This window comes from Adiantum capillus-veneris, chromosome 20 (assembly GCF_014529385.1).
Source record: "Adiantum capillus-veneris isolate H3 chromosome 20, ASM1452938v2, whole genome shotgun sequence".
NCBI classification, from domain to species: domain Eukaryota; kingdom Viridiplantae; phylum Streptophyta; class Polypodiopsida; order Polypodiales; family Pteridaceae; genus Adiantum; species Adiantum capillus-veneris.
Genome location: NC_140950.1, coordinates 75,659,542 through 75,686,158, shown reverse-complemented (window position 1 = coordinate 75,686,158; position 26,617 = coordinate 75,659,542). Strand labels below are relative to the sequence as shown.

General features: G+C 39.4%; 1 pseudogene; it reads left to right on the top strand.

The window, feature by feature from the left end:
• Positions 1-23,276, top strand: part of LOC147432773 (uncharacterized) — a 30,854-nt pseudogene extending 7,578 nt beyond the window's left edge.
• Positions 23,277-26,617: the final 3,341 nt, after the last annotated feature.

Below are 26,617 nucleotides of genomic sequence, written 5' to 3'. Positions count from 1 at the left end.
CATACCATTGCCAATGAAAAATGCATAACCACTTGTAGATCTTTTATCCATAAAATCTCCTGCCCAATCTGCATCTGTGTAACCATAAAGACAAAGCTTCCCATTCTTTTCATAAAACATTCCATAACTGACAGTGGCTTTCACATATCTCATAATCCGTCTCACTGCGTCAAGATGACTTTTACATGGATTTTGCATGAATTGAATCACAACACCCACTGCATAACTCAAATATGGCCTTGTTATTGTCAAGTAAATAAGGCTTCCAACCATCTTGCGATACATAGTGACATCCTCAATGTAATGTCCATCATCAAACAACTTCACATTTTGATCAAGAGGTGTATCAACCGGTTTGCACACTGTCATTCCATACTTCTGAAGGATATCCAATGCGTATTGTCTTTGTATCATCCAAATTCCTGATAAAGTATTGACAATTTCAATTCCCAAGAAATATCTCAACTCACCAAGGTCCTTCATGTTGAATTCTCTCAACAAACTCTTCTTGACATGCAAAATTTGCTCAGCATGACTTCCAGTGAGAATCAAGTCATCAACATAGATAACAATAACAACGATCTCTCCATCAACATGCTTCAAAAATAATGAGTGATCAGCAATAGATTGTTTAAATCCAATCTTCTTCAAGAATCTGGTTATCTTTTCACACCAAGCTCTAGATGCTTGCTTCAAACCATACAATGCTTTCTTCAACTTACACACATAATATGGAAACTCTGGATGTTGATAACCCTCTAGCTGTATCATATAAACTTCTTCTTCCAAGTCACCATTCAAGAATGCATTATCCACATCCATTTGCCGTAACTTCCAACCGAACATACTTGCCATTGCTATCACCAATCTGACTGTTGTCATCTTTGCAACTGGACTAAATGTCTGATCATAATCAAGACCTTTTGTTTGTGCATAACCTTTAGCAACAAGCCTCGCTTTGTATCTTTCCACACTACCATCTGACTTGCACTTGACTTTGTATACCCATTTTGAACCAATTGCTTTCTTTCCACTTGGCAAGCGAACCAAATCCCAAGTGTCATTCTTCACAAGAGCATCCATATCATCATCCATAGCAGACTCCCATTCTGATTTTCCAATTGCCTCTTGAAAACATGTAGGCTCTTTATGTTGCACATGTGAAACCATGTATGCATAATGTGTACGCATGTAACCGTTGTATGTCAATCTATCAACTGGATAACGCACCCTCTCTGATCTTCTCAACTGTGGTGCACTCTTCTCTTCAACTCTTGCATATGGGGGTACATATTTCTCAATATGCTTACTGCCAGGTGTCCTCAAATGTGGTAAACCATGCTCTTCATCGAGGCTTTCATCTCCAGAACACTCTTCAACCACTTTCTTCTTGCCTTTCTCATCTTGCTTCTTATCTCGCAAACGACCACTCCATGGGTTGACACTCCCTGTACTCTCCTCTGCCATATGTGGTCCTGAAATAGTTCTTGTTGATGGTCCTGGCTTATCAGCAACATGACGCACATTCTCTTGCTCTTCATATTCATCTTCTATCATCACTGGCTTTGGTTTATACCATGGTTCATGCTCACAAAATCTGACATAAACTTGTCTTGTGGTAGGATCATAGCACTTGTAACCTTTCTTTTCAACTGGGTAGCCCAAGAATATACACTTCACTCCCTTTGGCTCCATCTTCTTTCTTGCTTCATTTGGCACATGAACATAGCAAACACATCCAAAAACTTTCATGTAGGAAACTGTTGGCTTGATCCCATAAAGTCTCTCATAAGGTGAAATTTCATGAATGGCAGCTATTAGTGTTCGATTCATAATGTGTAATGCTTTATGAACTTCTTCAGCCCAATACGTTAATGGCATATTCATCTCATTCATCGTGGCTCTTGCAATCTCTGCTATGACTCTATTCTTTCTCTCAGCAACTCCATTTTGTTGTGGTGTGTATCTGTAAGTAATCTGTCTTCTTATGCCTTGTTCACGTAAGTAATCATCAAAACTGTGTGACATGTACTCTCCCCCTCCATCTGTACGTAGGCATTTAATTTGACAGCCATTCTCTTTCTCAATCATAACTTTGAACTCCAAAAATACTTCAAATGCCTCTAACTTTGCCTTTAGAAAGTAAACCCATGTCAATCTGCTGTAATCATCCGTAAATGTGATAAAATATCGACAACCATTTGGCGTAGCATGATCACAAGGTCCCCAAATATCTGAATGAACAATTTCCAAAGGACTTTGGCTAATTCTCCCCCTCTTTGGAAATGGTAAACGAGATTGCTTTCCAAATTGACAAGCTTCACAAACATGATCAAAATTCAATCTGCCAAACTTTGGTAATCCACGTACAATTTGATTTGATTGCATATGCTTTAATCTTCTAAAATTGACAAGACCAATCCTCTTATGCCATAACTCTGCCCAATCATCTTGAGTGGCTGATTTGTTTGCATACATACCACTATGTAAACATGGATCTCCAGCTTCCAATGAGAACAAGCGACCTTTCTTTCTTCCACGTGCCAATATCTTGCCTGGTCTGCCATTGTGAAACTCCTCTATGAAGCAGCCATAACAATTAAAACGGACTTGCAACCCTTGATCTGTCATCTGTCCAACTGATGCTAAATTCTTTGTGATCGAAGGTACATATAGAACATCTCCCAATGTGTTGTATATCCCGTCTTTTTCTAGCAATGAAACTGAACCAACATGTGTAATCCGATGCATAGTATCATCACCTGTAGTGACAAACTCATCCTCTTCTAACTTCTCTTTTCTGTCAAACCATTCACCATGATATGTCATATGATTTGTGGCACCACTATCTAAATACCATTCATATGTATGATGTGGCTCCACCATGCTTCCAACAACATGCTCCATAGGAAATAAATGTCCACTCGATCTATTGTCATATATATTTTGATCATGAGGATTGTATCCAGCAAAGTTTCCTCCATGTCTGCCATAACCTCGGCCTCTTCCACCACGATCACGATTTTGATTTAGCCTTGTGTAACATTTTCTTTCAAAGTGACCATAAATGCCACATCTGTTACAATATCCATCTTTTTGAGGATGTACAAATCGTCCATCTCCACGTCCACGAGTTCGGGCTCTCCCCCTGCCTCTTTGGCTATAATCGTTGTAACTTTGACTTTGTTGGTTTTGCCATTGACCTCTTCCAACATTGTTTCCACGAACATAGTTTCCTCTTCCACCTCTATTGTTTCCACGACCTCTAGAGTAAAAAACCTGATCTCTGAAATTGTTATTTGATGTAGAAGGACTTGACTTGCCTAACTTCACCTCTTCTTGCAAACAAAGGTTTACTAACTCTTCAAAATTAGGCATGTGTCCTCGAACAGATATAGATGTATCCAATGACTTGTATTCCGGTCCCAAACCATTCAATGTCACTGAAACTAAGTCATCATCTAGAACTTCAACATTAATGCTCGCAAGATCTTCCTGTATTTGCTTTATCTCTGTCACATAATCTGATATGGATCTATTTCCTCGCCATACACAATGTAACCTTTGCTTCAAGTGAATCTTTTCGTGGTTCTGTATTGGAGATGTTCATTCTTGCTAGTATCTCCCATGCTTCCTTTGGAGGTTGAGCCTTCTTCACATGTGGTATAAAGAAGTCACTTATGCATAGTGAAATCCAATGCATCACTTTCCTTGAATTCTCGATCCACTTCTTGTAAGCTTCTACTCCTTCTTGCCATGTTTTATGTGCTTCAACATTCTCTCTATTTGGTTCCAAACCAACCTCCGGACACTCTTGTTCACCTGTAATATAATCCCATAAACCTTTATCCATGATAAAGTTCTCCATCATGTAAGACCATATGCTGTAGTTCTCTCTGGTCAGCTTCTCTCCAACAATCTGTGTGACTTGAGTTGAACTTTCTGCCATCTTCACTCTCTCAATTTCTTTCAAAGGATTTTGATAAAATTTCAGCAGAGTTTCGTTTGTATTTGGACAATATCTCAAGTGACAATCTCAACCAAAGTGCTCATAAACACTGACAGAAAATCTCTCACTGCCAAGGGAAAATCCACTGACTCACTTTGCCACAGACTGACTCAGTACTATGCATAAATACTCTAAAACAATGTCCACATGGACCTGTATGCAAATGCAATCCATACACTGTCCTGTACCACATATCCATACATCCACCTTCTTCCCATAGTCGTAAACGACATATGAGGTCTTTCGCGGGGCTAGTCGGGGGTTTGCTCCAGTACCTAATCCACCTTGCCAAAGTACCAAAGCTCCCAAGGCAAGGCTTCAAAAAACCTCACTCGACCCTCACAAAGGCTGCACTTTTCCAAAATACATTGACCGCATATCCATACATAACCACAAAGTACTCAATCTGACAATATAACCGCCTCAACTTCTTCCCACAACCTTTCTTACATAGGCGGCTGTCCATAACGGACCCACAACAACCAAACATAATCTTCGATAACACAATATCATGATGCAAAATCTCTATGTCGCTCTCCAAAACCTGTGTAAATGCTGAATTCTTCACCTGTAACCTGTAAATCTACTACCGAGTGCAAAACTAGACATCTCCTATGCTTGTGTGAGCTGGCTATTTGCTGTAGAAAATTGCAGATTTTGGAAAATATGAGTATGCCAATGCGTCCAGAACGCCCAAAAACATAAAGATAGACTCCTGGATCACTGTATTCCGAGTTCGGGTGAGGGAGTTATGACCAAAAAACCTCTCTTTTTTGCTGTTTTCCAGAGCTGCGGAAACCTGTGTATTGACTGTAGCTCCTCAAGCTGAGCTCTGATACCACTTTGTAGAGTGAGCAGGTGATGGAGAAGGTAGGAAAGAAGACTACACACACACACCAACACACATCGAGACACACACACACAATCGTTACCCTGCAGTAGCCATTCAACGTGCTGCTCTTCTCTTCTTCTCTCTCTGAACTATTATCCAAAGTATCTTTACAACATAGTATAGTCAGTGTCCGGCCGCCCATAGCACAATGGAAATATTCTTTAACATCATATTCTTTAACACTTCTCACTCCAATGCTGGTAGTGTATTGTTAACCTCCACACACAGTTCTCCTCTTTCGAGTGATGAACTACAGCGATGGAAGAATTTTACCATCGAGAATCGATACCTACTCCATAAGGGGAGATTTTGTGTATCGACGGACACAACCATTCAATGCCAAATTATTTATGAGAGTTTGTGTCCAAGTGCAGGGCAACCGGGTATTAAAAAAACTTATGCTCTCATACGACAACAGTTTTACTGGGTAGGTTTACATGGCTTTGTTCAAGATTACGTCTTGCATTGCCAACAATGTCAAGTAACAAAGCAAAGCGCCTGAAAGCAAAATGACTCTTACATCCTTTGGAGATTCCCAATCGTAAATGGGAAAGTATCTCTATGGATTTTATTGTGGGTCTACCAACGACGTTACTACGTTAGTATGCGTGGTCGTAGACCGTTTGACTAAACTATGTAAGTTTATTCCAATCAAATCCATGATTAAGACTCCAGAATTAGCCTAGCTATTTGTAATTAGTTTATACAAGTTGTATGGCTTGCCAAGTAACATTGTGAGTGACGTGACCCCAAGTTTAACATTCATTTTTGGAGGGTTGTGTTTAAACGATTGGGTATAGCCGATCATCCAAAAATGGATGGTCAGACTCAACGAGTCAACCAAGTGCTAGAGGATATGCTACATGCATATGTTAGCAAGAAACAAATAGACTGGGAAGAATATCTACCTCTTCTTGAGTTTGCTTACCACAGTGCTAAGCATGTCACCACTCAATTTAGTCCTTTCATGCTCATGTATGTTTTTCAACCTAGGTCATCTGTTACGGTGGAGTTGGCAACCAAAAACTCCAACAGGGGAATACTAGTTTGGTACCAAAATAGGACACTTTAAGTGTCCTTTTTTAACAAATTTAAATTAAATGCTACTTGCATTAGACGGTTTCTTTAAAAAAACCCTCTTGATAATCTTAAATATGTTAGCTAGAACGTATTTTAAAAATATAACCTTGCATTTTAGAATCCATCATGATCAAGAACTATACTCATCAAGTTGACCCTCGTACGACTGCGATTGACGTTTGAAGAAATTGCCTTTATAGGCTCAAGAAAAAATGAAGCGACCTTGTAGAAAATTTTAGGTGACCCTTCCAAATTTTCTCTATAGATAATTGAAATTTCATGTGCCAAAAAATTGACTTTGGAGTATATAGAATAATGGAAAGTTCCATGTGTTTGATATGGTCATTTCAAGCATATCGTTGCATACAAAGAAAAATATGTTTATGATGTATTTGTGAGTTTTAAAAGGTGATACATTAATTGCCCTTTCCATTGAGCACTCAAGGTGGCAACTAGAAGGGATTTGGTATGCAACAATTATTGGATCATTTTAAATATTCAAAACTGCATAAGAGAAAACTTTCATATTTTCATTCTTGAGACATAAGCATTCAAAACCTCAAATAATATCAAACTTTCCATGTAGATCAACTAAATGTATCAAATTACGTGGTACATACACAATTGGGGTGCCTAAAATCTTGGTTTCAATGTTATTATAGAGAACTCAAGATTTTCAACAGTTTTTGCACGATAAAAAATTCAAGATAGAGTTCAAGCAACAAGATTTAATGGAGTTAGGGAGCCCAAAAAATACGTAGTTTCTTGGTTTAAACATATGAAGTCATTTGTAGTTGTCAAATTGCACTAGAATAGTACCAATTTCATGAGGGGACCTTTGGAAGAACAAAATTATGCTCTTATTCAGCATGTGCTCAATTATGAAATTATGTTTATAGCTTTTATGTGACTTGAAAACTTATCTTTGAAGTGCTTTCCATTGTTTTGTAACACAAAGTGCTAAAACTTGGCTTTTATAAACATAAAAAAGGCTATCTCTACAAAAAGATATAATAATTTTATGTTTTTTTTGGCAAAACAGCTTGAAATTTTACTAAAAATTTTGTCTTAGAACTTACCAAAATTCTCTCCATACAGATTGTATTTTGATATGGAGAAAAATCTTGTGTTTTCTTTCCCTCATAAACAATCTATGGTAGAAGCAAGCTGTAAGAAACTTCTTTCTAACTTGACAAATAGATTGACAAAACTTGGTAGAAAAACAGGACACTTCAGAGTCTCAGGACACTTACGTGTCCAATTACAGAACTAGTGTTAAGGATTCTCTCCAAGACCACATGGATATGCTGAAAAGAACGTCCGACAAGAGCATGATCAGTATACGAAGTACACTGATGAGAAACATCGGCAAGTTACCTTTGAGGAAGGGGAGGAAGTATTTTTACATGTGCCAGAGCATTCACAAAGTCTGAAAACTGGGCCAACACCTAAATTGTGGGCCTTTCAAAATACTCAAGCAAGTTGGTGATCATGCCTACAAACTATCATTACCTACACATTCTCGTATCCACCCGGTGTTAAATGTAAGCCATTTACATCAGCGATTACATGGGGATAACAATGTCATTGATTGTTCAATTTCATTGAACCTCCTACCCTATTGCATGAACTTGAACAAATTCTTGACTATCATGATTTATGTACACGTCATCATGTACGTTGACAAGCTTTAATCAAGTCGAAAGATTGACCTGAGGAAGGTGCCACTTGGAAAAACATTAGCTCTCTTAAGAAGAAGTTTTTCGCTTTTATTTTTTAGGGCAGAAACTCTTCCTTAAGAGGGGATTAATTTCAGGACACGGGCAAGGTCATGGAGTCACGGACTGTGGGCCAGGGGCCAGACTAGGCAGTGTGGACAAGGGGATCCGGCTAGGGAATAAGGCTAGGAGCCTGCCTTTATATTGGGAGGTTGGGAGGAGGATCCTAGGTCTAGTCACCCAAGAGAATACATCCACCTATCCACATGTTTCAGCACTAATTTCTCATGCTCCCCCACCTTTTGTGACCTATCTTCAATCTACTTCTACCATTGCACCTTCCATGCATCACGAGGCGGGAATGGTTATGACAGCACTTCATCTAGTATAGGGGACTTGAATGACAGGATGACTAATTACATGAACGAGTTGAATGAAAACATGAAAGCTGTGACTATATATGTGAGATTTTTGAGGCGCTAAGAAAATTTGTTATCTGCAAGTCGTCTTGAACCTAATCCCACTAAGATTCTGTGTTGAGCTTGTGGTGTACTTGACCATCTTTCCAAATATTTTCCCACTGTTAGCTGCACTTATGAGAGATGTTTGGGTAGGGGTCACATTGAAGAAAATTGTTATATTAAGATACACCACATTTTTAATAGCAATTCTACAATACCACCGCCTCACACCATAGACCATCATAGTGGGAATTAGAGATCTCCAGGACCTAGTTGGACACTTCTATAGAGAGGATCTCCTAGTTCTTCTTCCATGCATTCTTCTAGTTTGTTGCAGTGAGACCTGTGCATGCCACTACACGAGAGGGATTATACACCTGATGTCACTACCCATCCACTCACCTGTGTTGTTGTTCCCACTCCAGACCCTTCCGCCCAACCTCGTCATGTTTGTTCTTGCCCTACCCAAAGTAAGTTACTTCCTCCTATTGTTTCTTTTGACCTTGTTGCTTCTCTTAATCGAGTGGATTTTACCATGTCCCTACCACAATACCTTCTAGATGTGTCCTTTTGAGAAGGTACTACAGAGATTTGGGTTCTTTGAAGGGGGTGAATACTATTTTTCCTGCCGTTCAAAAGGTGGATTTCCTTCTTACTGAGCGAGAGTGTCCCTGAGTGGAGTGCATGATCCACCAACTTGTGATCCCACATACTATAGTAGATGGCAAGAAATATACATAGAGATGTCTTGTACAAGAGTTACCACAAGAAGAGAAATTATCAGATCTCTTTAAAGAGGGCTTGGAGAACAAAACTCTCAAAATGAATCTACACCTAAAAGCATGCACTACATTTGATAAGGTCACAAGAGAATCATTGTATCTAGTTTATAACTATAGGGTCTATGAAGAGGTACCGAGAGATATAGGCAAGATAAGCAGTATTGCCTCTTCTACACAAGTGAATCCACTTTGAAGCGGAGTGTTTAAGCCCCACCAATACCAAACGTTGATCAAATGGTCAAGGAAGTGATCAGAAGGATGAACCAAAAGTATTCAAAAACCCCAAACCTATGACAACCTTCAATAAGAGAAAATGTACCACAAGTCTTAAACTGGTGTGCTATTGAGCTAAAATTTACCAACATGTGACAAAAGACTGATTTTACAACAAGAACTAATAATTCACTCTATATGGGTCTTTTGTATTTAAATATCTTGATGAGAGTAGTGACTCATGGATTTTATCAAAATCAAGAAGTTAAATACTACAAGAGAGTGCACTTGTCCTGAAAAAAAGTGACTTCTTAGCTTCTGTTGAACACTCCAAAATCAACAAGAAAATTGTACAGTAACTATATTCTCATAGAAACATGGGAAAAGATTAATCGATGGCAAAATTCTAAACAAACGTGTTTGTGTATTTTACATTAAACCACAATATAACTTATAACACCATATTAGTGAATTCGGAAATTTTCTAATTCCCACTTTCAGAATGATTTTAAGATCTGACCACATGGCCAAATCTTAACCAAAGTTTTGAGAGCATGGCTTGAAAGGGATTTTCAAGTACTACATTCAGGAAAAAATTGACCTTAAAAATAGTTTGTGATTTGTACATGTGGCCAAATCTTTAAGACATTGGTAATTCCCAAATTGGCTCTAAAGTCTCAAACTCTCTAATACGGTGTTTTATTTTGTTGGCACTTGTAGAGGTCAAGAAATTGACGACTTCAACTTTGCTAGTTTTTTTGCCAGCAGGCTACTGAAGGTCAATTAGTAATATCATAGTTAATCCTCTTAATTGCTCCTAGTTAAGTTAGAACTGTGTAATCATTTATTCAAGAACTAGGTGTACAAGAAGAAGTAGAACTATGGTCATCATCAGCATCACTCTCAATTTCTAAAGTAGCCTTGGTGGGTAAGCAGACAAAACCACCTAGGAAGATTCTAAACCCAACAAAAATTGCCCTCTAGGGATATCAATAATAGAGTTGGTCCGCAATAATCAAGGTCTCCCTAAAAGAAGATCATACTACCGAGGTCCCGGACTAAGGAACAAAACATAACAGTCAATGTCCACAGTTTAGCTAGCCACAGTAACAGCCCTGGATGAAACCTTCAACATTCACAAAACGGTGATCGCCCATGCCTAACCCAGAAACATGACCAGCCCAAGCTTGGAAAAGGACACCCGGTCCGACGCAAAGTAAATCTTCCTTCACTTTTTTATTTTTCTTCTACTTAAAATCATATATTTGGGACTTTATGTTGTGGTTGATTCCCCTTTTGGAGAGTTCCTCATAGAATTCTAGTAGAATTTTCTCTATATTGTATCAACCCAACAAGCTAATCCTCACTCTGTGATATTAAAATATGCATATATCTTATCTCACCCCTCTAGGTAATCACACCATTTTGTTGATTAACCAAACTTTGAACATCATGAAACTTAAGGGAATGAATATTAGGTATAAGGGCTCCAATCTACAATGTCTGATGGTCATCTAACAAGGTATCAAAATCTGTATCCATCGTAATCCATGTTAGAAAAATTGCAAACAATTCAGATAGGTCGCACTTTTAGGTCTAATAGCACTCTCCTATGGTAAAAAAGACAAAACAAAATGTAGATAAGACTCACAAACACAGAGTTACCAACTAGATAAAAACTTGAAATACCTATAACTAATTGATATAGAAAGAGACAAGGAACACAATGCACTTTCAAAATCGTATTTGAATGACCAAATCATGAAAAAATTTAGTTACAAGTTGTATTTGAGTAACCACTTGCACTCGTAAAAACAGAAGCTCTTCAACACTAAAGAGATAATGTTACAATAGTGTGCTCGTACTAAATCTAATGATATTTATACCTAGTGCTTTTCAAATGGCCAATGGTCGGCTCACATGGCTTCGGGCTCATAATCAAATAATAGAACTCAATGTATACATCATTCAGACCAAAAATACATTGAATCAATAACAAAGCTTACATGGCTTCGGGATAATAATCAAATAATAGAACTCAATGTATACATCATTCGGAACAAAATTACATGGAATCAATAACAAAGCTTCCCGGAAAAAAAAAGATTAATGACATCAAAAAGGGGCTTCAACAAGGTGTGGTTGGCTATAAGGGCACCCGTTAGATGCATCAAACCAAACACTAGATGACCTATGCGTTTATTCTTGCTGGAACAATCATATATCACACTTACAAAATGTGTTTGAGAGGTCTAGTTTATATTGCATCTCATTGAACCCTTTCAAATGCCACTTTTGGAATAAACATGGTATCATTTTAGATAATATAGTCTCCAAGAATGGGATTTCTATAGATGCGGGCATAAATAAAGCCACTCTATAATTGGCACCACCTACAAACTATAAGGGGGTTTGGAGACTCATGAGCCATGTTGGATATTATCGGAGGTTTACTTTACACTTTGATAAGATAGATCATCCATTGTACAACCTATTATTGAATTTAAATGGATAGAGAAACTTAATTGTGCTTATCAGTTATTGAAGAAGGCCTTGATAAGTGACCCATTTGCTCCAATTTTGTTTCCATCAAAATAAGCAAGGGCTACTTGAACATTGAGAAGCAAGGCCCTACAATAGTTCACCTTGGACATTGTTCATTAAAACTAGGTCCACCACTTTTCCAGCCTTTACTCTCATTTATAAAGGGACTTTTGGTTTCAAGATGTATCATTTGTCCAGTCTTACTTGCATTGAAAGAAGAAAGAGATACTTGGACATTGGGAACGAAGTTCCTACACCACCTTGGACACTGTATATATAAAAGGGACTTCTAGTTTTAAGCTCCACCACTTGTCGAACCTTACTTCCATTAAAATAAGCAAGGGCTACTTGGACATGGAAAACCAAGGCCCTACAATAGTTCCCCTTGGACATTAACTAGGTCCACTGCTTGTCCAAGCTTTACTCTCATATAGAAAGGGAGTTTTGGTTTTGAGATGCATCACTTGTTCAACCTTATTTCTATTGAAAGAAGCAAAGGATACTTGCATATTGGGAATCAAGTTCCTACAATACCACCTTGGACACTGGACATTAAAACTATGTCCATCACTTGTCCAAGCTTTACTCTCATATAGAAAAAAGGTCTTTTGGTTTCAAGCTCCACCACTTGTCCAACCTTACTTCCATTGAAAGAAGCAAGGGGTACTTGGACATTAAGAAGCAAGTTCCTAAAATAGCACCTTGGACACTGGCCATTATAACTAGGTTCGCCACTTGTCCAAATTATGCTCTAATATAGCAATGTCTATAGAGTTGTAGTATTCGCAATCCTTGTGTAATGTGTAATGTAACCTATAGATTTTTATTCAAAGAGAATTTATCTATAAATACGAACTTAGCAAGGTGTTTCTTTTTAGCTACAATAATTTGCTCTGCAATGCGAGCGTACTTTGGCAATATAGCATGAATATCTCTTGGCGGTGTCGTACACTTAAACACATTACAAGGGACTTTAAACAAATTCTCTTTGATTCTGGTGGCATTACCATTGAACTCACGGCCACATGTCTTGCATTTCAATCGAGATGTATTCTTTCCAGTATGCAGTTCTTGGACATAACTCCACTCACCTCCTTTCACCATGTTGACAGATAATTTTCAGTTGCCAGATCAGCAAATCCACTTAAAATTTCGAGGTCAAAATTAATTTAAAGAAACAAACTACACAAGCTATGCTCTATTGATCAATATAGTTATAAAAATATGTCCACATTATCAATTAATATTGCACTACATTATCAATTAACAAAAGACGATAATAGTCTTTGCATTCTTCAAATAAACTCATGTCAATCAAATCATATTTTGATGCACTAAATAACTTCATCACTTCAAAAAAAACGTTTCAATCACATTGCACTATGTCGATTCATGTAAAGTGTAAGATTTTGGCTCTCACACATTACGATAATCAATCATTTTAATCCATTGCACTATATCGATTTATCTAAAATGCAAGCATAAATCTTTCACACATTACAATAATTGATAATATTGATCAAATCTTGCAATTGATTCTCATTGGAAATGAGGATTAATTGCAATTTGAAGTGCGAACATGAAGTTCTCACACTCCATGGTAGATCTATAAAAGCTAATCTATCTGCATTTGATGCACATGTACAATCACACAATATGGTAGATGTAGCAATCCAAATAAAGATAATGTAATATCAATGTATTTGAACATGAGATTCCTAAATTTTGATTCCAGTGAGAGCATAGTGTGATGGATCTACACAGGACAACAAAATTTCTATCTATGTTCAGTTTGAGGTGAGAAAGTATCTACGTGTCAAAATCAAACTTACCTTAATAAAATTGACCTCTATTCTATTATATTTTTATGACAGATAACCTCATGTGAGAGTACACTTTACACACAACAGTAATATCTAGATTATATCACTAGTTCACTTCCATGTGTTATTTCACTAGGCACGTAGCAAGTGATTCCTAGAAAATAAACACCTTGTATGAGTGAGAGTTTGAGCTCTACACAGCATACAAAGTTTACATAATCTCCTATACAATGCACACTTTATCTCTTAAAGCTGCTAAAAATTAGACCGCATCCCTTCACATGACCAACTTGCGGACAAAAACATGGATGACACCTCGCCTAATTAAGAAACCACAAACAAAGCCAGTACCAGTAGTAAATACGATGGGTGACTACTATGAAGGAGAAGAAAGAAACACCACCTTACCACTTGAGTACAAAGGAGTAAAGACAATTGCTATATTAGATAGTGGGATAGGAATTTCCATTGCAACCAGAGAAATATTGAAAAAATGGGAAAAGCCTGCTCTTATAAGAACTCAACTGCCACTGGATACATGGAGAAACCGATAGGAATATCAGAACAAATCATTGTAACCTCGTGTGGCATCGAGTATAAGCATACCTTTGCCATAACAAATTTTGATAAGAGCACCAACTTTGACATCATATTGGGTAAGCCATTCATGCGTCAGCTCAAAAATGGTACAAGATTGGGGGTACGACTATATCTGCTTGAGACACAAAGAGGTCACAACAAAAATTAGTGTCAAAGATCATATTTATAGAGATGTAGAGCTAACCCCGGGGGAAGAATTACACTCCACAATTGAAGAGGAAAACGAGGTACCTGCTTGATTTCAAAGCAAAGTGCATATTTGGATGTGCAAAGCATCAGGATGCGGGAGTCTTGGAAAGTAAGATTGCATCCCAGAGCGTTCAGTAGAAGATGAAGCTTACATTAAGGAACCATTTCTAGAGTATTTTTTTGAACCCTTTGGATGGGATCAAATACTAGCAACCCTTGATGTTTGTGTAAATGAGACAACCAACACCAAGTTTTGGAAGATGAAGATGGATGATATAGCTCCCTTATTTACAATAAAGGTGTTGAAGGAAGGTAGAAAACTTCATGAGTGTGAAAGCAAAAAAGGTGAGACAAATGGCTATGCCATGGAGCATGTGACATACCTGAAGAATTGACAAAAGCTAGTTCCAAAGAAGTCAATTTCAAAAAAAAAGTGCAAGTGAAAGCAGATGAAGAAGCAAAGTTTTCGAGTTCAACATTAAATGTTCATCAAACTCAAGGTCAAAAGAAATACATGAACAAGGGAGAAGATCAATTTTCTCCTACGAAGATCAAACTCATCATAAGCGAAGAAACAGGACTTAAAATCACATGTTCAGTTGTGATAGATCCGGAGGCAACAAAGAATCTAATATCTTATGGAACATGGATTATGCTGGGAAAGCCTCCAATCAGAAAGTTAGAATAAATAGTGAACACAAGTTTAAGAATGCCCATTCCTAGCTTTGGGCTGGCCAAGTCTGTACTCAAGTTGAGTAGCGGGGAATATAAGGATACTTTCCACATAATTGATTTTGAACATAATGTTTCCAAAACTAAGATGCAAAATTGACAAAAGTATATGGAAAAAAGTGAATTGACAAAGTAATAAATTGACAAACTTATACACATCATAGGCAAAATCACTTGATTGTTAAGCTTTGATTAAAATGTACTAGCTACAACGCAATTGTCATTAATTATTAGAAAAATACATTGTTGGCCAATAGTTATAAAATTGACGTACACACGTCATCTCCTAATACGTGCTATGAAGAAATAAAACTAGTGTTATCTAGCTACGGCTACTTTGACATCGACTAATCTGACGTCTCATCGCGTGCGAGCGGCATATCTATCGGATACTGCAAAAAAAACAAAACAATAAGACTTTATGTAAGTATAAATATATAATTACAAAACAATCTAATTTTTAGGTTATTATTAAAATATAACAAATGTAAGAGTGTAAGGTTACATACTAACCAAGTCGGAGAGAGAATGTCCATAAGGACATTTAAGCCCTTTCCGTCCGCATACTCGCGCTTGTATGGTGTGGGTTCTTGTCCAATCATCGACCACTGTTCAAAACATAAAAAGAAAATGTTATGTTAGAATTTAAAATTTCAAATACCCATAACTACCAAACCTAAAGGGCGATGCAAAAACACTTACAATGTTGGCGTCAAATGACGTCCATCCGCCGCTCCCCAAGTGGTGCAACCTCCCTGCTTCTACTCGCGCTCTAGCTACCTTCTTTTGTTGCTTCCACTTGTCGGGATCCTCACGTGCTGCTTGCTTTACATTCTTTTGATCTTCTTTTGCCAACCAATCTGGTCTACTCCACCCATGCTTGCCGGACTTTAGAAACGGCATGTGTGCTGGCCCAAAACATCCATAGTTGATTAGGCAAGCTTTAGGCAATGTCAAGAGCGCATATGTCAAGCCTAAGGCAAAACCGCAAGAAGAAACGCCAAACACACAAGCCATTTCTGAAGTCTGTTTGTATTTTTCTACGAAAAAACGCAAATGGACTTAGGAAATAGCTTCAACACTTTCCCACAGCATCCATAGTTGACTAGGTAAGCTTTAGGCAAAGTCAATATCGCATGTAGCAAGCCATAGGCAAAATCGCAAGAAGAAACACCAACTATACAAACCGTTTCAAAAGTCCGTTCGCGTTTTTCTACGAAAAACACAAATGAACTTTGAAAATGGCTTCAACACTTGTCCAAACCATCCATAGTTGATTAGGTAAGCTTTAGGTAATGTCAAGAGACTGTATTGCAAGCCGTAGGCAAAACCGCAAGAAGAAAGCCAAACACACAAGCCGTTGAGGTAAGCTTTTCCATGCATGGGAATCCCCCCATATATCTTTGCCCTTTTACCAAAATATTTCCTATTATATAAGTTACTTTTGATTTTTCTTCCCTTTTTCACAAAAGTTTTAGCCTTTATTAAATAAATAAGACTTATGCTAATCAATCACGATGTAGCATAAATAAGTAAGCTTTCTTTGTTGATATCTCTTTTGACCTTAAATATTAAATATATATATTCTATAATACATTATATAGTTTAGTATTTTCTAATACATTTTTCATGTATATATATTATTCCACCCTACCAAATATTTTATTCACTAGTTTTCATTTTCAAACCTCAATCCCACTTTCAAATTTCAATAATACCTCCATCTACATGATTGCCAATCTTTTCAAAACTCTAGGTCATGTTTTCATACACATGAAGGAGCTTACACTTGAAGGCAAGAGAGAATTCCACTCAAAGGGGACCACCAAAAGACCTTTGCAGCCACAAATAATACATTATTTGGTTGAATTTTTTAAGTAGAGAAGAACCCCAAATCTGAAGGAGCGTTGAACATGAAAGATGTAGCTCGTGATCTCAACTTTTAGCTCAAATTTTTTCAGAATTTTTGGAGTTATGAACACGGAGATATGATTTTTGTAGTGGACCCCAGTTTTCTCGTGTAATGGTGACACAGGCCATCCCCAATTTTCTTCCCTCTAGAATGGCTATGGTTCTACAAGTCTTCAAGCATGATTACAAGAGACAAGGCTCTTTTAATGAGGTCTTGGCAATTCTAGAGTGATTCTATCACCATTTTTGGAGGATCCATCCTCATCAACAACTATCCACCTTTGACAATCTCTCTTGTAAATTTCTTACCTCTCTCTTCTCTCCCTATTAAGCTTATGTCTAGCCAAAGCTAGACTATTGTAAATATCTCCTATCCTCTACATCCTACCCACATTCTCTCATCTTCTCTCTCTATTGACTCTGGTATTTTAAATAATGAGGAGACAAGATGGGAGCCACAGTCAGATGCACCCCATTTTCCTAGTCACCAAAGTGGGACACTCACCTCCAATAGAAATATTGCTAAATCCTCCCCTCCTTCCCTATATAAGGAGGCCATGAGAGAACACACACACACACACACACCTATCCATACACACTCTTGTGCTACATGCTTGTAGCATGAATCCTAATCACATAATCACAACACCATCATCATCACCATCACCATGCACAAAAGATGAGCACCACACCTCCACACCACTTGTAATTAAGGGTTGAAGGCACAATTTCAAGAAGAAGAAGGGTGGACACACTCATGATATTCCTCGCCATCAACTCCCATCTCTCCATTATGCCTCCTACGATCTTGTCCCCTTCTCATTTTCCTGCCATACGCTACCTATTGTATTCATCTTTTGCAAGCAATCAACACACTCCATCTTGGTGCCATACTTTGTGTCTCTTTGGATACATCTCATTGTGAGTATGGTATATGCTTATTCCTTGCCTTTTTTTTCTGCTTATGTAAAGGTGTGCGGATTCGCCACCATACACACACACTCTCTCTCTCCCTCTCATATTCCTATCATCTTGCTACTTCCATCTTGAGGTGTGAGGATTCGCCACCTCTTGTATAATAAGTGAGCATACTCGCAAGTTTCCCCTACCTCATTATCTTCCTTACTAACATGCACAAGTAGCAAGCCCAATCTCACTCATTCACCACTCCTCTCACCTTATTCTCCGACCACCCCATTCCACATTTGGGCGTGGATCTTGAAATTGTTTTCCATGGCATGCTTCATTGTGTATATGTATGCGTCCTAGCCGCATATCTTGCTAGGTGGTGCCCCTATTGTGTATCCCCCATGATGAGGCCATTGTGCATAGTCTTGGTGTAGAGGCCACCGGGTCTATTTTTCACTTCCGTCTCTCACCATTTCTTAAGTCCGTTCACATTTTTTAACGGAAAAATGCAAACGGACTTTGAAAACGGCTTGTGTGCTTGTCCAAAACATTCATATGTGATTAGGTAGGGTTTAGGCAAAGTCAAGAGTGCGTATGGCAAGCCGTAGACAAAACCGCAAGAAGAAATGACAAATATACAAGCCGTTTCTGAAGTCCGTTCTCGTTTTTCTACACAAAAATGCAAATGGACTTTGGAAACGTCTTCAACACTTGCTCAAACCATCCATAGTTGATTAGGTAAGCTTTAGGCAAATTCAATAGAACGTATGGCAAGGCCGTACGCAAAACCGCAAGATGAAATGCTAAATACACAAGCGGTTTTTGAAGTCCATTTGGGTTTTTCTACGAAAAAACGCAAATGGACTTCAGAAACGTCTTGTGTGCTTGTCCAAACCATCCACAATTGATTACATAAGCTATATGCAATTTCAAGATTCCGTATCTCAAGCCGTAGGCAAAACCACAAGAAGCAACGCTAAACACACAAGCCGTTTCTGAAGATTGTTTGCGTTTTTCTACAAAAAAGCACAAACGGACTTAGGAAACGGCTTCAACACTTGCCCAAAATATCCATAGTTGATTCGGTAAGCTTTAGGCAAAGTTAGTAGCGCATATGGCAAGCCAAAGGGAAAACCGCAAGAAGAAACACCAAATACACAAGCCGTTTCTGAAGTTCGTTTGCGTTTTTCTACGGAAAAACGCAAACGGACTTCAAAAACGGCTTGTACACTTGCCCAAACCATCCATACTTGATTAGGTAAGCTTTAAGCAATATCAAGAGCGCGTATGTCAAGCTGTAGGCAAAACCGTAAGAAGAAACACCAAACATAAGCCGTTTCTGAAGTCCATTTGTGTTTTTCTACGGAAAAATGCAAACGGAATTAGGAAACGGCTTCAACACTTGCCCAAACCATCCATAGTTAATTAGGTAAGCTTTAGGCAAAGTCAATATCGCATATAGCAAGCCATAGGCAAAATCGCAAGAAGAAAGACCAAACTCAACACTTGTCCAAACCATTTATAGTTGATAGGTAAGCTTTAGGCAAAGTCAAGAGCGTGTATGGAAATCCATAGATAAAACTGCAAGAAGAAACACCAAATATACAAGCCGTTTCTGAAGTCCGTTCGTATTTTTCTATGGATAAATGCAAACGGACTTCAGAAACGGCCTGTATATTTGGCGCTTCTTCTTACGGTTTTGTCTATGGCTTGTTCAAACCATCCATAGTTGATTAGGTAAGCTTTAAGCTAAGTCAAGAGCGTGTATGGCAAGCCGTAAACAAAACCGCAAGAAGAAACGCCAAATATACAAGCCGTTTCTGAAGTTCGTTCGCGTTTTCTACAGAAAAATGCAAACGGACTTTGAAAACGGCTTCAGCACTTTCCCTAACCATCCATAGTTGATTAAGTAAGCTTTAGGCAATGTCAAGAGCGCATACGGCAAGCCGTAGTAATACCGCAAGAAGAAACGCCAAACACAGAAGCTGTTTCTTAAGTTCGTTCGCGTTTTTTGTGAAAAAATGCAAACGGACTTCGGAAATGGCTTGTGTGCTTGTCCAAACCATTTATAGTTGATTAGGTAAGCTTTAGGCAAAGTCAAGAGCGCGTACGACAATCCGTAGAAAAATCACAAGAAGAAACGCCGGATATACAAGCCGTTTCTGAAATCTGTTCATGGTTTTCTATGGAAAAACACAAACGGACTTCAAAAACGGCTTGTGGGCTTGACCAAACCATCTATAGTTGATTAGGCAAGATTTAGGCAAAGTCAAGAGCGGGTATGGAAAGCCTTAGACAAAACCACAAGAAGAAACACCAAATATACAACAAAAAAAAATTTCAAAATAAGCCTTGATCTCATGCACCACTGTGTATTTCAATAATAGGAATTTCCTTCCGTGGCCTGATGTCGTCCTTTGGTACCCATGTTGCACGCAAGAGCTTTCTTGCGGTGGCACTGGCACTAAAGAAGGACACCGCTGCCTGCCAAGAAGCATGAATCACAACCCTTGAGGCTCATATTCAAGAACTCACCGAGGAGAATGAGAGACTTAAAGAACGTTTATGAAAGCTTGAAAATGCAAAGGAAGAAGAAAGCCAAGCTCTGCTTGAAAAAGAACACGCAGTCAAACTGGCAGTGGAGAAAGAATCACATACAACAACACATAAGAAGATTGATACCAAGATATAGGCGGCCCTACAAGAATGCCGGCTACAAGAATCTCTTGGCCTCAAGGTCAGCATTGGGGGGCTACACTTATCGTGGTGTACCACAGAGGACACCCTTCAGGAAGAAATCACCAAGGTCAATGACATTCTTCAACCTATCTACATCAAGCCCGAAACTGTTGCTTGGATCAATGATACACATAGACACGTGCCACCCAAGCATTGTATACTCACTTTCAAGGACGAAGATGAGCGTATGAAGTTGCTACGTCGATGTTGACCTCTCAAGGGAAAAAAGCTTTGGAATGCAGAAGAATGGACCATGAATCAACTAAAGAGTAAAGCAAGCAAGCTCAAGAAAATGCACAAAGCATGCAAGCAAGGCAAATGGCCAGTCTACCAAGGTGGCAAAGCAATCATCCACGAATTTCAAAAACCCAAACCGGCTCTTGACCCTTAGTTTTTATTCTCTCTTTTTTCCTACTCTACTCTCTTGATGGACCCTTAGTCCTCAACTGATATGTATCAGCCTTCACTCAGAAGCAATTGCTGTAATGTTGTGTTTTTGTTCTCATTGTTCATATATGACCGTCGTGGACAATAATTCTCTCTCTCTCTCTCTCACACACACACACACACTCTCATACAAAAGATATATTAGTTGAAAGAGCCATTGAGCTCAGGAGAGCTAGACGTCCACGATATCAATCGGGGCTGCATCAGAGGATCAAGACTACTCTAGCGCGATATAGGAGATACCCACTACGTATATTTACAAAGGCGTACATTGACGAAGCTCTTCACCAACCGATGCACTACTTTCTCAGACAACGCCCAATGTTGGAAATTGATTAAGATGATGATGATTTTAGTCTTCCACTTTACTTTACTTTTATGTTTGTACCTAGACATTAGATTAGAGAGCGCCGAAACTCAGATCTACAGATCTGGGTTTCAGGTGCCCTGAAATTATTTTTATAGGGTCGGCGTCGCTATGAGTGTCTCTATGAGCGTCTCTATAAGCGTCTCAATGAGCGTCGCTATAAGCGTCTCTATGAGTGTCGCTATAGGCGTCTCTATGAGCGTCTCTATAGTCTTTGTTATATAGGGATGCTTATAGCAATGCCGGGCTTTTTTCCATTTGAGCGTCGCACTACAAGTGTCGCTACATTGAAGGACCTGTTGTAGTGCCCGAGTCTCCCCATTAGAGAGTTGCTTTGCCTGTGTGCAGTTCATCCCTCCTTCACCTACGCCATTGCAACACTCTTCGGCCTCCTTAATCCTCAACCGTCCAAGCCGTAAGTTATTATATTCTTCCAATTGAGGTTTATTACAGATCGGTTTAGTCCAGGTTATTAACGCAAATCTCTCACCTACTCTCTCTCTCTCTCTCGTCGTATATGCACTTCTTCGTCATGCGTTTCTCTCAAAAATATATATGCTGGCAGGCCTATATTGCACCTGCCCTGGTTTTACTGCATGGTTGCTAGACCCCAAGGTACCCTCAATCGTCCTCAATATGACACGGTAGCATTTGATCCAGGCTGGAATACATGGCACTGGTTACCACACCCTGCACAACGCTCCTTGAACAAATAATTGCATCCAAATATGAGTATCGAGTCAATCTGCAGTGTGGGGAATGTGGTGTGCTGGGAGTACATTCTTGTCAGGCCATCCAGAACTATCCACTTTTTAATCCTCAACAACGCCTTCATCGGTGACAAGGTGATATTGCAACTCCTTACAAGGAGGTTTGCTTTTTTGGGTTTGGACGTCAATTGTGCTTGGAACAAACTAATGAGACTTGTCAATTTAGCATCATTCATGTATCACCTCCGGAGCCTGGGCATTTGATTATAAACTGATACACACCTACTGACCCAATGCACCAACAATTGATGCTCCAAGGTCCTTATGTAACCCGGGGAGGTCACCTAATAAAAATGTAACCTATCACGTGAGTTCAACAGAAGGGTATTTGAAGTTCTTGAAACTTACAGAAATATATATACAAAAGGGCATGATTTTTTCAAATTTGAAAAAAACTTACAGATTTTAAAAGAAAAGGGTACATTATATTCTTAACAAAATTCACAGATAAGGGGTTTTCCAAACATGTCTTGAACGCACGTGATATGGTAGTTTTACACAAAGTGAACCCCCCGAGTTATGTAAGGAATGTATCAGAGACATCCATACCATTGCACACAAACCCACACATTCCCCGCCATGTCGGCTACTACCATCAAGGCACACTTGCAACCTTTCATCGCATGCACATCACATCTTGCCTCAGTTGTCTCTGTATGAATGATCACACTGGCGCCAAGTGCACATGCCCGACGACTTTACCAATTCACAGAAAAGCATGCTAGATGCGAGGTATGAATTTCTTCAAATGGATGCGGAAATCCTCCTATTGGTATTTAAGCAAAATCCAACATGCATGAAAAGTCGCGTCTTTGTATACAAGTACAACTTTGAAGATGGAAGGTGGTTGCGTCTGTTTGATGACTATACTCTCATAGTCTCTATCCCTTATTGGCGAAACGTCCATGCCATAGAGCTACATGTTGTTGCCCGAGCTAACCTCCTCATGCTCTCCATCGGCGATCAAGTAATCCGTTGCAATCTAGTTTCAAATACTTGGAGATCGTTTCCCCCTTGCTACAACGCTACAATCCATGGAGCAAGAATTCCTATTATCAAGGTGGCATGTGCTCTAGATCCTACATATTGAATAGATTCGTTGGTGGCATGTTCAAAGGAATTGTCGAAGAAGTAAAGGACTTTATTTTAACCTTAAAACTGTTTTTGTTTTGTACTAGATTTAACAAGCTCTTGCAAATAATTTGATAATTTTGACTTGTACACATGGCCTCGATGTTAATGAGGCTTTTTATTGGCTATCTACAATGTAAAGCTTGATTTTGTTCTTGTGGTTTGCATTTCTAGAGCCGCATGTCTTGTTGAATATACAGTAGTACTAAGACAGACTGGGTCTACTTCGTATTTCATTAATTAATTAGCTTGCAAGATTCCCTTTTCCACCCCCACGAAAGCAAAGTGTTGCCTATTTGAGCCTGTTCTTGCACTGCATGCATTCCAATCTAGACTGCTTCCGCCATTGCTCTCCATCCTCTATGTTCCATCCCCTCTCACCTACCTCAAGACACACCAAATCTGCGCTTCAAACAAACACGGACAGCGGTGAACAGAGATGTTGTCCTTGTTGCTCATCGAGAAACTCCCTATAGAGCTCCCTCCCCGTATCTCTTTCTCAGCCTATAGAGGAGGGCCCCCACAACATTTGCTTGGCCCCTCAACATCTGCTTTGAACCTGGTCTCGTCCTCGCCTTCGCTTCTGCCTAACTCCCTCTGCAATTCCATGCCTCGAGTGCACCACGTCCGCCCCTTCCTCGACTGCACGACAAACACAAAAGTCCTCACCTGCGATTCTTGCAAAAGAAAATATCGGTTGCCTTCGACCCGCTAACATGTGGCCTGTCTCCCTCTCTCAGTCTCTCTCCATGTCACTAGCAGCTTCCTTTTACTTCACTTTTTGGAGGGTATCTCATGAGATACCCTATAGTTTGACATGTTTACAAAATCAGAGGCACATACCGGATGAAAGAGAACATTCAAACGAACAAATCCAAGCTTGAAATTGTCTCATAGGAGACAATAAATAAACAAAGGTCGTTTGGATATGATAACAATGAGGAATGCAAAGGACTAGGGTTAGTGTAGTTGTTTAATAGTGCATACGTAACACATCTCACTAGATAATAGGAGTACTATGGATAATAATTCTTTTGCAAAGTAGCTAATGGGGTTGTGTGCCTAGCATATTTTTAACATCTTTTGGCTACGAGAGGGATTAATAACTATTTTGCTAAGTAACTAACATGGTTGTATGCCTAGCATATTTTTAATGTCTATCTATATCAAAATATTGGGGCCTTGCTATGCATCGTGTGTGAGCCACTAAGGCTATAAACACTCAACCTCAATGCACGAAAGCTCAACGGATACAATCGGTGTGTCACTCACCTCTTTGTAGCCGTCAATGAGGGAATCCCATGTTTTCAAAGAGGAAGAAGCCCACCATTGCTTCCCACCTTACCTCCATGCTCTCTCTCTATCACGCTCAGACACTCATGCCCATACATAGTAAGAAGATAACATAGGAGAGAATGACGGCAATGTCAGTACATTCAACAATGAGAAAAACGTCAGGTTACAAGACTCATGTGTGGGTCACCCCGGTCTTTTATGGGCACCCACACGCAACCAGTCACAGCACTAACAAGTTTGTGGTGCACCTCTCATCGTCAATCACTCGATCCTTGACCTTGCATCTATAAGACCTAAAAGCCCGGTGCATTACTCATATAAACAATAATAGAATTTTGTCCTTAAGTACCCTGAAGGTAAGATTTTCTCTTCCAGATGTAAATTTTGTCCTCAAAATTTATGAACATGACACACCACTCATCCCACTCCGGACATTTCATGGGTCCCTCCTTGGAAGATCCTGCAACTCACGGTAATTTATCTTGTTTGACGTCATACATTGTTGAGGAAGGACATGCAATGACTTATTTTAGCACCACACTTAAAGGTGAAGATTCGAAATTGTTTTCCAAGCTCCAAGCAAATTCTATTCCTTTTTTTTACAATTACTAGCAAAAATTCTTAGCCGCTTTTTGCAAATCTCCAAACTTTTTCTCATTTTTTGAGCAATTATGCTCCTTTAAGCAAAAATTATCCTCATGAAAGCATTGAGCAAACTGCCACAAGTTTCAGGAATTTTATCAACCATTATACTCCCACTTTCAACATTGATCCGCTTACCATCATGGGATCATTTTTTAAGGGGTTGCATCCTAGTATTAAAATTTTACTGAGGGCTCAAGATCCACAAGATTTGAATACTACTCATGTCTTCCGTTAATGTGGAGATCTCCTACAGGTGTGCTTATGAACCACAACTAGTTGCGACGCCATCTCCATCATACTACCCATGGCTATCTCACACTCTTTATCCATGTCCACTCCTAGTTTATCTTTAGGAGCCCCATCTTATGTACCCAAATTACAATCAACACCACCTCTGCATTTACCACATGTTACCCCACCGCAACTCCAAGCAGCACCATCGCCTCTTTTGCTCCAAACACCCACTATTAACACTTCCTCTTCATCCAATGTCAGGACAAGGGCCAGGCTAGGGAGTGTGGACAAGGGGATCCGGCTAGGGCATAAGTCTAGGAGCCTCCCTTTATATTGGGAGGTTGGGAGGAGGATCCTAGGTCTAGTCACCCAAGCGCGTGGAGAGCCCTACCTTTTTTTAGAGCTTCTCTTGCATGTGCATGAGGACGTGACATCTCCCCACCATAGCCTCAATGAGAGTCATCCTGTGGGAAACCCCGCTTGCAAGGGAGGACGATGATGGGATCACTTGCTCAAAATCGCTCGGTTTCGGCCATGAACGGCACGCGCAACCGTGCTAAGGGATCTCGTCTCTTTGGCTGCCTCACTTGAGCACTACACGCAGAACTGGGAGTCCGCTTGCCTACTCGGCAGCCTGTTGTAGCTTCCACCATCGTTTCCTAAACGGCTTTCATATTTTCCCTAAGGCCCAAAAACTTTGGGCAACATTTTTTGAACTAGGGTGCATGCCCACCCGGGGACACACCCTTAAAACGAGAGGCATCTCGCCATACAACGAGGGCACGGAACTCGATTCATGGCATATTGTTCAGCAGGCGAAGAGTCAATAAGATGCATAAATTTGCAACTTAATCACTGTACAACAATAATTTCGGCCTTAATCTCCATTTGGTATCCAGTCAAGGGCAACAAAATCCCACCAAAGGGCAACGAAATTCTTCATAGGACGTCAATTCCTTGTTCCTTCTTCCAGATTGCGGAAATTGTAGCATCGCATCAACCTTCAGTGACAATGACTTTTTGAAACCAGTATCCAACATAATTAGCAAGGCTAATTATCGACTGCGGTGCCAACTACAACTACAGGATTATTTTTTGACTCAAGGTATTTTTCTTTCTATTCCT